The following is a 12,800-nucleotide window of genomic DNA, read 5'->3' as shown; positions in this document are numbered from 1 at the left end:
AAAAAAGAGATTTTTTATTTATTGATTGATTTTTGATTAAATATGTTTAAAATATCTCTACAGAGCTCTAATTAAGCTACAAAAGTCACACCCCCTAGAATTTACATGCTAATCAGAAAAAAGCCCAGTCAATTAGGGATTGGGTGTGTCTGTGGCATTAGCCCCACCCCCTTTACTCTGATAGGATGCACAGAGATGCCCGTTTTTTGGGAACGATGATGAATGATAGATCCTCAGTAGAGAGCAAGCAGCTGGCATTGAAACCGTTACACCCTTAAAACCTAATCTAATGAAATAACTGCCTGGTTTGTTGCAGAATCGGGTTGTATCTGTTCTTTTTTCTCCTCCAATATCCAATCCCAGCTTTCCCTGCAGGCGCAGTCCTCATTCTGGGCATCAGATCGGATCCATGTCTGGTTTACTTTATAGTAAAACACCCTACAGTTAGCTTTAGCGACAGAGTGCTAATGAGTGTCTGTCTGAATGACGCCTCTGCTTTGCCCATTAAGCGGCGAAATAAAGGTTCATCAGGAACAGATCAATGCTGGCTAATTAGCATTACCTCAAACAGGCATTTCCGCCCCGTCGGCCGCCGTCTCTTCGTGTCCTGCTTGTGTGCGGACGTCGGAGAAAAGGAGGATGAGCGCTGCGGGCTTGTTTGACTGCGCTGTCGTCTGCTTGTCTTGCCTGTAATGAGCTGTTTCCCCAGGGCTTTGAATCATCAAGGTGTTTGTAGTGTTGAGCTGAGCGTGTCAGCAGCGCTGTTGAACAGCGTTTGAGCTGATTCCTGTTTTATTACCATTAAATGTCGCTCTCAGACCGCCAGCTGCTGTAAAAGCTTATGGATGTGTTTACTGCTGCTGTGTTAGTACTTACGACCTCATACGATGTTCGCCGAGACCTCTGATTTGTGGGTGTTCAAAGGAAATCAGACAATGTTAATGCCACAGATATGAAGGTGCTTATTAGTTAACTAGTCCCACATTCTCAGAGCCACCTGAGGCCCTTTAGGCTACGTTCACATTATCAGGTTGATTTTTGGCCCTAATGCGACTCAGATCTGATGTTTTCAGAGCTGTGTGGACACACAAGTCTGATCATTTCAAATCCGACCTGAGCCACTTTCATGTGTGGTCCTAGATCGGATACGTATCCAATTCGTGGCCATGCGACCTTAATGTGACTCTCAGATCGGAATTCATGGCTTTTTTTCCACTGCTCCATCATTCAGCGTTACCATGGCAGCAGCGCCGAACAGAAGTTAAAGCCTGTAAACGGTGGAAAAGCAGCTCATCTCACCTTTTTCTCCTTCGTCTCGCTCTAATAATGAAGCTGAGAGCTGATCAGAGTTAATTATCTTCTCAGCGAAGCTCGTTCTGCTCGTTAGTTTGTGCTGATGATGAACGTGATTCATTCATGTGACGTTACTGAGTAGGATGTGCTCATGAGGGTCGTTTCAGGACGCCGGTTCGTCACATTAATGACAGATTTGAATCACTTACCTAAACAAGGTATTTGAGCAATGAGGCTTGTAATGTGGATGTAGCCTAAAATTTGGCAATTCAGGCATCAAATAGCTCTACATTAAGTGAAAGTAACTCCCATCACTGCTTTCCTTTGAAGCTTTGAAGCTTTCCTTTGCTTTTTTTTGTATGAAGCAGGAATGGTTACTGTTACAACAAACGTGCCTCACCGTAAAGACGGGCCACCATAAGGTTTGTTTTGGTGTGTCTGTGTAGCAAATGTAAATATATATGTATATGCATTTGTTTTTGTAGCCTTTATAGAGAATGTTTAGGGAATTCTGACTGTTTCTCAGCCTTTCAGTACACCAAGGAAAGCACTTTCATTTCTAGTGTAAGTAGCTATTAGTAATGAAAATTACTAATATTGAAAAATTATAATTTGGTATTTTGCTGTTTGCTTAAAGGAGGGGTTATTTAAATTTCTGTTTACACAGCCAGAAATAATAAAACATCTGTACTTGAGGCGCATCCACTCAGAGGCACACTATTTTAATAATAATATAACATACATATGTCAGAACAAAACCTCATATCTCCAAAACATTAACTTTACAGGAGAAGGAAAAAACCTACTTTAGTTTTAATGGAAGTCAATGGAACCAGACTTTTTTCCAGGTCATTTTGGGTCAATTCTTTTGGTCCATTCATCATGAAACTTACACACAATGCAAAGGATAACAGGCATTTTCAAATTATATCAAAAACTGAAAAACGACAAAAATGGAGTTATGAGGTTTTTGTTCCAACAGCATTTATATAATATATAATACATTATATAAATATAATTCTCATATCATCACAGTGATATCCAACAGCTTTGTCCAGCGTCGTATTTTATGCCCATACGGTGCAGCGCTAAGCCCTTGTGATTCTTAAATACCATGGCCTTTTGAAGATGCCACTGTGCTGTAGTGCAGCAGTCATCAGTCACTACAGGCCAGTGTTTGTGAGGAAGCGTCAGCCTGACTGCACACGAGACTGTGAAGGAAGTGACAGCAGTGCAGAGAGTCTGGAATAAACGCTGCTCCACAGATTATATTCCCTCAGATTATTACCCCTGAGGATTAGAAGCATGTGAGCGTGTGTGTGTGTATGTGTGTGTGTGTGTGCGCGTGTGTGTGTGTGTGTGTGTGTGTGTGTGTCTGGTGCCCGGTGCCCAGTAATGAGTGTGGGCTGATCTTGGCTCTAATTCAGATCTCTCAATGCCAACACCTGGCACAACAGCTATAGAGAGACGCTGCCATCACACAAACACACAAAACCACAGTCATAAACATCGCTGCCTCGCTGGCTCAGACATCCGCACGCATATGCTTGTTTTTATACCTTGCCGGAACGTGGGGTCAAACATATGTCCCATCAGAAATGGCTGGTTTGTTCAAAACACAAAATCAGCAATCAGCCTATTTATGTTTTTATTTAGTGTTGCGGTCACTGTGCTGAACGGTCAGTCATCGCTTACTTTCAGTGTAGCGCTCTATTCTGTGTTATTGAAATGTGGAGCTGATTTAAAAGTGAAAGTAATTCAATGTCAGTTTAAAGGCCCAGTAAAAAGCTAATAATGTTGTTCATATTGCAAGTTTGGCTAATAAGCAGTTCTGGAAATGTGTTAATGTGTTCGTTTGGCCCGTAAAGCTTTGGATAGGCTGGTAAAAATCAGCCATCAGCCTTTTTTCCTTGCACTGTAAAAGAAATCAGAATGCAGAATGTATAGTGTAGTATGTCACTGTCAGAACAAACAAAACCAGAACAGAATCTCCAAAATCATATAATGAAAGTTAGCATAAAAAGATTTTGAACACTTATTTTACTCTATTTATTATGAAATGTTCACACTGTGTAAATGGGGGTGTTACAAATTACATAAAAAACAGTATGTTTTAAATAGTGTTTACGTTCTATATCAAACCTTATTATAAAAGTGGTGGAAATTTGGTTTACCATGATATGGGCTCTTTAAATGATAGTCATAAAAACGTTTCATACATGTATTTTATTATAAACTCTCTTCGTTACTTTGCCTTTAAGATTGCTCTATGTAAATGAGCTCTGTTCTGATTAGCTCCCCTGTGTTGTGCCTTATGAATGGACTTATTTGTATTAATAATCACTCCAGCTGGTTTCCTGATACGTTTAATCTGCTGCGAGAAACTGTCAAACACTAAAAAGTCACAAGGCTGAAGTCAGTTTCTTGTTCGAATTTTCCCGTTCCACCTTAAATGGCGTCTGAATGTAACTGCTGCACCATTTAAGGTGGAACGGGAAAATTCGAACAAGAAACTGACTTCAGCCTTGTGACTTTTTAGTGTTTGACAGCCTCGTAAAAAAAGGAACGTTCAGAGACATTTTACAAGAAACTGTTCTACTTTTGAGGAAAAGTTTCCTGCCGGAGATGTGAGAAAAGCAGCTATAGCTGAGCTAAAGCTTAAAGCAGAGCAAAGTAAGTCTGTGTTTTCACTTATATTATATTTTTCATCATATACTAGTACATCAGCACATACTGAGACACATTTACAGCCAAGATGGTAAAATGGACATAAAAGATGGTTTGATTTTTGCTGAAAGGACAAAATTATGAAATTTTCACACAATGTAAAAGGGCGTTTGCAAATTAGAAAGAGAATGTAGGAGGTATATATTATGTTTTGTATATATGTATGTACCTGTATGTAATAATAAGTGTGTGTGTATGTATGTGTGTATGTATATATATATATATATATATATATATATATGCTCAGCAAGTACTGCTGTTGGTCCTGTAGGTTAGCCCTGTTTTTAGTCTTGATTTCTGGCTGTCAGGATATTTTTTGTCCTGAAAACGTCCAAAAACAAACCCACACATGCCGGCGTCAGATGGGAGGCCCAGCTGAGCTGGAGGGCCATGTGTGGATGACAGTTTGGTGGATTTGAGGTGTAATTAAACTCGGCCTGTTTAGAGCTCTCCTCATTAAAAAGCATCGTTACCGGCTCCAGATGCTCAAAATAAAAGATCCGTTTTTATTTGTTCGTGGAGATAAACTCCTTTTTGGAGTCGTGTTGAGCTTGACCTTTGACCCTGAACGCTGGGTTTATGCACAGAGGATGTAAAGGATTAGACGTGTCCGCTTAATCTTCAACTCGTGCTTTAATCTTTTGCGGTATGAATTTCTTTTGTCTATTGGCCTTTCAGCACTATCAGTAACAACAGCGCGAGGGTCTGTTTTGCTGGGTGTTGCTGTATTAACGTTTGTTGATTCTCTTCCAGCTCTTTGTTTTGTTTGTGTCACGTTGTGTTCAGTGACGTCCTGCTCACTTCTTCATTTTGTCCTTCAACCTTTTAGACTTTGAGTTATTATTTTCATTTTGCTACACTGTTCAAATGTAATTATGTTATTACATAATTAATGGCACAGTGAGTTTCAGGATTAATTACTTTTGTTCTTGATTCATCGACAGATTCGTGTGTGGACTTTTTTCTTCCCTTTCTTTCAATGCCAAACCATGACAGAAACAATGTTTTTTTTCTTTCTGCAATACATCGTTTTTCATTAAATACAAATCATCGTAAAATATCTTCTGTTAAGAAACACAAACGTGGTATGAATAAAAGTATGAACGAGAGTAAAAGTGAGTAAAAGCTCAACAAAAGATTTAACTACAAGTGAGAAATAATTCATCTAAAACTACAGTGTGCTTTTGCTATCACGGTGATATCTGCATGGTTAATATTAAAAACATTGAGTTATATAGCTCTGTATTAAATTTCCCACAACACAGCTTTCCCTTTAAAGGTTTTCATAAATGGTTTAAAACTGATTTTTCTAACGAAACTGTAGCATTGCAGATATTACAATGTTTTCATTTTCCACTTTAAAGCAGTTCCTCACTGCAGACCTTTAATCCAGTTTGTTAAGTTCAGACCCACATGCATACAAGCACATGGGCTCTATGTACACACGTATTAGCAACTACCTGGGATGCCATAGCAACAGTCTAGCAAAACCTTAGTAACCATCTGGGATAACATAGTGATGGCCAAGCAACACCTTAGCAACCACCTGGGATACCATAGCAATGGCCTAGCAACATCTTAGCAACCACCTGGGATACCTTAGTGATGCCCCAGAAACACGCATGGCCTAGCAACACCTTAGCAGCCACCTGGCATACCATAGCAATGGCCTAGCAACACCTTAGCAACCACCTGACATACCATAGCAATGGCCTAGCAACACCTTAGCAACCACCTGGGATACCTTAGTGATGCCCCAGAAACATGCATGGCCTAGCAACACCTTAGCAACCACCTGGCATACCATAGCAATGGCCTAGCAACACCTTAGCAACCACCTGGCATACCATAGCAATGGCCTAGCAACACCTTAGCAACCACCTGGGATACCTTAGTGATGCCCCAGAAACATGCATGGCCTAGCAACACCTTAGCAACCACCTTGCATACCATAGCAATGGCCTAGCAACATCTTAGCAACTACCTGGCATACCATAGCAATGGCCTAGCAACACCTTAGCAACCAGCTGGGACACCATAGTGATGCGATTGCTAATTATGTATTTACATTCAGTTTTTTAATGGCTTTTGGCTTTGAGTTCTTGGAGAAGATGCTATCGAAAGTAACATTTATCTAAAATAAAATGTATTATTATTGTTGTATGGTATTATTATATAATACAATACATGCCTCTGTGATATTATCATAATAACAGTGTGTATTATTGTTATTATTGAGGCACACAAACCAGGATAGTTCACTGGCTAGCAGCCACACTGGTAACCTTAAAGCCTGGTTTGAAAGTTTGGGAATTTGGACAGCTGACCAGCTATTTTGGTCATTTTTGGGTGCTTGGCTTCTTAGCTAGCTAGCTTAATTAGCTAAGTGACATCACCTACATAGTTGTTTGTTGCATAGCGCACCTACCCTGCATAGCAGCTCGCTAACAAGCCTCTTCTGTATAACATTCATATCGCTGTTGTCGGAACAAAACCTCGTATCTCCAAAACGGTAACTTTACAGAAGAAGGAAAAAACATAGTTTACTTTTAATGTAAGTCAATGGAACCAGACTTTTTTCCAAGTAATTTTGGGTCATTTCTGTTGGTCCATTCATCATGAAATTTACACACAATGTAAAGGACAACAGGTATTCTCAAATTATATCAAAAACTGAAAAATGGCAAAAATGGAGATACGAGGTTTTGTCCCGACAGCAGCGACATGATGGAGGAAGTCAGTCGTTCAGACTGCAGTACTCTGTAGGGAGCATAGGGGGCGCTATGGTTGTCGTTTTATTGCACCATAAAACAAGAAACATCTCGTCGTCCAGGTGAAGCTTTGCATAGCGGCGGTAAAGGGAGAAGAATTGAAGAAGACATAAGGGTTACATTGCTGAATTAATCAAATGATAATCAAAAAATGAATCGATTATAGAAATAATCATAAGCGAGCGTGAGAGTCAGAGATGGGGAGGGGGGGGGTGTTAAGGGTCCGAGGCTTTGAATCTCCGGCTTTAGATCTTCTCTGGGGTTTTTGGCAGGCAGCGTGCTCCCATCTCCCCCACGAGCGCGCTGCACTGCACAGCTGTCCACACAAATAAACATTGTTTTCCAGGCCGGCCGCTCTGAACAGAGGAGCGCTTGTTTTGGAAAGGATGGGGGTGTGGGGAGGGGAGGGGAGTCTCGGGCCCTCCTGCAGCCTCAGCTGGGCTCTGATTGGCTCCCTGCTGCCCGCATCACTGCTGCCTAAACACAATGACCATCACTAGCTTTAACCCCTTAAAGTGTGAGGGTCCATATGTGGGTCCACATTTCAGTGTCACGCTCTCATAACTTACACATTATTATCATAGTAGATACTAAATAATTCATAATAGATACTGAGTATCTATGGTTAATTATTCATAACTACTACAAATTAGTGTGTAATTTGTAGTCACTCAGTAATTTATAGTAGTTAATGAATATCTATAGTAAAGACTATTAAATAAATGATTGCTACTGAATAATTTGTAATGCTAATTAATATTTATAGTAGATATTGAGTAATTTATAGTACATACTGTATATTTTATTGTAGTTTTTTATAGTACTTACTGTATAGTTCATAGTAGATACACCGATCAGGCAGAACATTATGAGCACCTCCTTGTTTCTACGCTCATTGTCCATTTTATCAGCTCCACTTACTATATAGGTGCACTTTGTAGTTCTACAGTTACAGACTGTAGTCCATCTGTTTCTCTGATACTTTGTTAGCCCCCTTTTACCCTGTTGTTCAGTGGTCAGGACCCCCATGGACCCTCACAGAGCAGGTACTATTTGGGTGGTAGATCATTCTCAGCACTGCAGTAACACTGATGTGGTGGTGGTGTGTTAGTGTGTGTTGTGCTGGTCTGAGTGGATCAGACCAGCAGTGCTGCTGGAGTTCTTAAACACTGTGTCCACTCACTGTCCACTCTATTAGACACTCCTACCTTGTCGGTTCACCTTGTAGATGTAAAGTGAGACGACAGCTCATCTGCTGCAGCACAGTTTGTGTTGGTCATCCTCTAGTCCTTCATCAGTGGTCACAGGATGCTGCCCACAGGACGCTGTTGGCTGGATATTTTTGGTTGGTGGACTATTCTCAGTCCAGCAGTGACACTGAGGTGTTTAAAAACTCCAGCAGCACTGCTGTGTCTGATCCACTCAGACCAGCACAACACACACTAACACACCACCACCACGTCAGTGTTACTGCAGTGCTGAGAATGATCCACCACCCAAATAGTACCTGCTCTGTGAGGGTCCATGGGGGTCCTGACCACTGAAGAACAGGGTAAAAGGGGACTAACAAAGTATGCAGAGAAACAGATGGACTACAGTCTGTAACTGTGGAACTACAAAGTGCACCTATATAGTAAGTGGACCTGATAAAATGGACAATGAGTGTAGAAACAAGGAGGTGGTCATATTTTTATGCCTGATCGGTGTAATGTGTAGTAGACACTGAAAAATTATTATTAGATACTGAATAATTTATTTTAGTTTCTGAAACAAATATAGATTCTGAATATTCATATTAGATACTGAATAATTCATAGTAGATACTGTATAATTGATTGTTGAATAATGCAGAGCAGTTTTTGAACAGTTCGTAATAAATACTGAAGAATTCAGAGTAGATACATTTCATTAACAGTAATTAGTGATTCATGTGTAGTGTTTGCTGTATAATTGATAGTAGGTGGAGAATAATAAGTGCTCAGATTAATAACTGAATGATCAGTGTTCAGTTTGGGGGGCTTCGCGCTGCCTTTCCTCAGAAATGAGAGAAATCTGCGACTCGCCGGCCGTGAATACAGATGAACGCCGTTCTAATCAAACAGATTATAGCGCAGGTATTCATTACCTTTGCAAGAATCATCAGCCCTGGTGTGAAAACGGTTGCTAAGCAACATGCCTCACCCTTCTCACTCCCCCCATTGCCCCCTGTCTCAGCGAGTGGGAGAGCGAAAGAGAGAGAAGGAAAGAAAAAAAAGACAGAATGGCGAAAGTGCTGAATTTCCTCAGAGTGTCTGACAGTACGGCTGAATATTTTACTGCATCCCACTGCTCTCCACCGCTCCAGAGAGAGAGAGAGAGAGAGGAGAGAGAGGGGAGAGAGAGAGAGAGAGAGAGAGAGAGAGAGGGAGACAGTGAGAAAGGAGAGCAAGCAAGGGATGAGGGAGATAGACAACGAGAGTGAGGAATGAGAGAGAGACAGAGAGAGAGAGAGAGAGAGAGGGAAAGAGGAGAGCGAGCAAGGGATGAGGGAGATAGACAACAAGAGTGAGGGATGAGAGAGAGGAGAGAGAGAGAGAGAGAGAGGAGAGCGAGCAAGGGGTGAGGGGGAGATAGACAACGAGTGAGAAACAAGAGAGAGAGAGAGAGGGGAGAGCAAGCAAGGGATGGGGGGGGGAGAGAAAGAAAAACCAAAAGGGGGTGAGAGAGATGAGGGAAAGGGGTGAGAGAGGTGAAGAGAGGAATGAGAGAGAGAGGAATAAGTGGAGTGGAGAAAGAGAGAGAGGGCGAGAAATGAGGGGTGAGAGAGATAGAGGCAGAAAGATGCAAAGAGAGGGGGAGGGAAAGACGGAGGGGAGAGAGGGTGGGAGAGAGTGAGGGATGAGAGATAGAGGGACTGATGATGGAGAGAGAGAGAGAGGTGGGGAAGGCATGGAGGTGGGGGGAGAGAGGGGCTGATGGGAAATGGATATTCCTAGAGCTCCAGCCATCACAGCATGTCAGTGTCAGTGAGCTCTGCAGAGGAACGATTCTGTTTCCCTCTTTTCCTCTTTTGTCTTCTCTCTGCTCTGTTTTGACTCCAGTGGCCTTTAAACCGGCTCTGCATGTAACGAAAGAAAAATCAGAATCGGAAAATTTCATTTTAACGTTAAATTTAACTTTCGAATTTTATCACCACCAACGACAAGCGTTCCAACAATGGATGTGGTCATTTTAACCTTTATTACTATGTATTTTATTACATCTTATTGAGAGAATTTCATAATAGTAACACTGATTATTTAAAGTAAATAGTGTTTTTGTCATTTCATTATGAAATCATCCCATCTTGAGACATTGTCTGTAATAACACAGCAAATTATACATATACAGTGTAAGACATGGTGAATAATCTTTTGTTTTTTGGTTTTTTGGGGCTGAAATCTGCAGTTTTTGACCATTTCTGGCTGAAACTGTGGCCAAAATTGTGTATTTGTGTATTCAAATAAATACATACATCTCCTATCAGGAAAATGCAATAACATACACCGATGGGCCAAAACACTGTGACCATCTGCCCAGTGTGCTGCTGGTCCTACACGTGCTGCCAAAACAGCTCTGACCTGCCAATGCATGGACCTCTGAAGCTGCCCTGTAATGTCGGTCACCGAGACGTTAGCAGCAGGTCCATTTTTTTGCGAGGTGGAGCCGCCACAGATCAGACTTGTTCCAGGACATCCCTCAGTCTCGATCGGATTGAGATCTGTGGAATTTAACGGCCAGGACTTTGAACTCTTCATCATGTTCCTCAAACCGTTCCTGATCAATGTGCTGAACAGTGAAAGAGTCCACTGCCATCAGGGAACACCATCACCATGAAGGGGCGTACCTGGTTCGCAGCAATGTTTAGGTAGATGGCACGTCTCAAATTGATGTGCACATTAATGCCCAAACCGGAACATCAACCAGAGCATCACACTTCCTCCAATGCAGGGGGCGGCGACCAGTGGCTCCACAGCAGAGTTAGAAATTTTAGGTAAAAATAAAATAATCCTCCTTTACAGTAAAATAAAGCTCTGCTGATCGTTCAACACAGTTTAACAATAAATGGTCTTAAACTCTGGAGTTAATGTTGAACTGCTAATTCACCCTTTAACCCTGAAGATCAGCACAGACTGCTGGTCACCGTAGCAACGCAGACAGCAGTCTCGCCTAGCTGGTAGCTAACGAAAAGACAAAGAAAGAGATGAAAGATGAACATTGATAATTTGGAGACGAATGGACTTATTTGTGTTTATAATCACTCCAGCTGGTTTCCTGATACGTTTAATCTGCAACGGGAAACTGACAAACACTGAAAAATCGTGAGGCTGAAGTCAGGTTCTCATTCGCCAGCTTCTTGTTTGAATTTTCCCGTTCCACCTTAACTGGTGCAGCAGTTACATTCCGCCTCAGGCACCATTTAAGGTGGAACGGGAAAATTCGAACAAGAAGCTGGTGAATGAGAAGCGACTTCAGCCTCGTAAAAAGTCAAACAATGAGAGACATTTTACAAGAAACTGTTCTACTTTTGTGGAAAAGTTTCCTGTCAGAGATGCGGGAAAAGTGTTTATAGCTGAGCTAAAGCTTAAAGCAGAGTAAAGTGAGTCTGTGGTTTCGTTTATATTTTTATCCTGTACTAGAACATCAGCACATACTGAGACATATTTACAGCCAACATGGTAAAATGGACATAAGATGTTGTGGCTCCCAAGGTGGTTTGATTTTTGTTGAAAGGACAAAGTGGCTCTAAACATTTGGGTTGCTGACCGCAGCTCCAATGGCTTGTAATCTTCCCGCAGTGCATCCTTGTGCCATGATTTCCCTGGGTAAACAGCACACACATACCTGGCCGACCATGTGATGTAAAAGAAATCAGGAGTTATTGGGCCAGACAACCTTTTCCCATTGTGCCAAAGTCCAGTTCCAGCGCTGATGAGCCCACTGTAGGTGCTTTCGACGATGAACGGGGTCAGCATGGTCACTCTGACCCACCAGCGGACCACCCCAAGACCTTGACTATGTGAACTGACTGTTCACTTACCGTCTAATATATCCCAGACCTTGACTTGCGCCAGTGTTACAAGTTCATCAGCTATATTCGCTTCATCTGTTGGGAATGTTTATGCATTCAACATGCCAGGATATTTAAGATATAAATTCAGACATATTCATTCAGATTATTTCTGACTGCTATCAGAAGAAAACCTGGTAACACTTTCTATGAATGTCACCTTTGTAAGCATCTATAAACATATTTATAACATGTTATAAGGTATTCATAAGGCATTATAAACATGGTTATAATTTTTTATAAAAAAGAATGACACTGAATTACAGCCATGTTTATTATACGTTATGAATTGTTAATATAATGCATTATAAATAGTGTTAATAACATAATGTCAGTGCCAAAGAAGTCAGTCCCAGCTTGTAGAGCGTAAAGTAAAGACAAATACCAAGCTAACGGTGGTGAACATTACCTTTTCCACATTGGGTAAAACACTGATGGCAGCTCTAGTTTAAACTCTGACATTTGAAGCCTGTAATGAGCTTTACTGTGAATGTTTTAGTGTTTCAGTAAATCCTTCAGTAAATACTTCAACTTGAAGCCTCACTCTGAACACTGGAGGAGGCTTTAGTACAGTATGCTTCACTTTACTTAGAGCGGACAAATACGACTTATGAGCTCTTATAATTTATTATGAACAGTGCTTATAATGTATTATGTTATTTAATTGTTAACAATTCATAATGCATAATAAACATGGCTATAATGTATAATGCATTTTTATAAATATTTATAGCTATGTTTATAATGTCTTATGAATGCATTATAACATGTTATGAATGCGTTTATAGATGCTTACAAATGCGACATTCATAGAAAGTGTTACTGAAAACCTTGTATCTCCATTTTTGACATTTTTCAGTTTTTGACATAATTTGAAAATGCCTGTTACCCTTTACATTGTTTGTAAATTTCATGATGAA

General features: G+C 40.9%; 1 protein-coding gene across 1 annotated transcript in view; it reads left to right on the top strand.

Annotated features, from left to right (window-relative positions):
- The window catches only part of LOC118817920 (F-BAR and double SH3 domains protein 2-like), a 181,223-nt gene that overhangs the window by 46,995 nt on the left and 121,428 nt on the right, over positions 1–12,800 (top strand). The gene's annotated exons all lie outside the window — the stretch shown is intronic.

This window comes from Colossoma macropomum, unplaced genomic scaffold (assembly GCF_904425465.1).
Source record: "Colossoma macropomum unplaced genomic scaffold, Colossoma_macropomum, whole genome shotgun sequence".
Classification (NCBI taxonomy): Eukaryota; Metazoa; Chordata; class Actinopteri; order Characiformes; family Serrasalmidae; genus Colossoma; species Colossoma macropomum.
The sequence above is the reverse complement of the archived record's forward strand: the minus strand, read 5'-3'. Positions and strand labels throughout refer to the sequence as shown.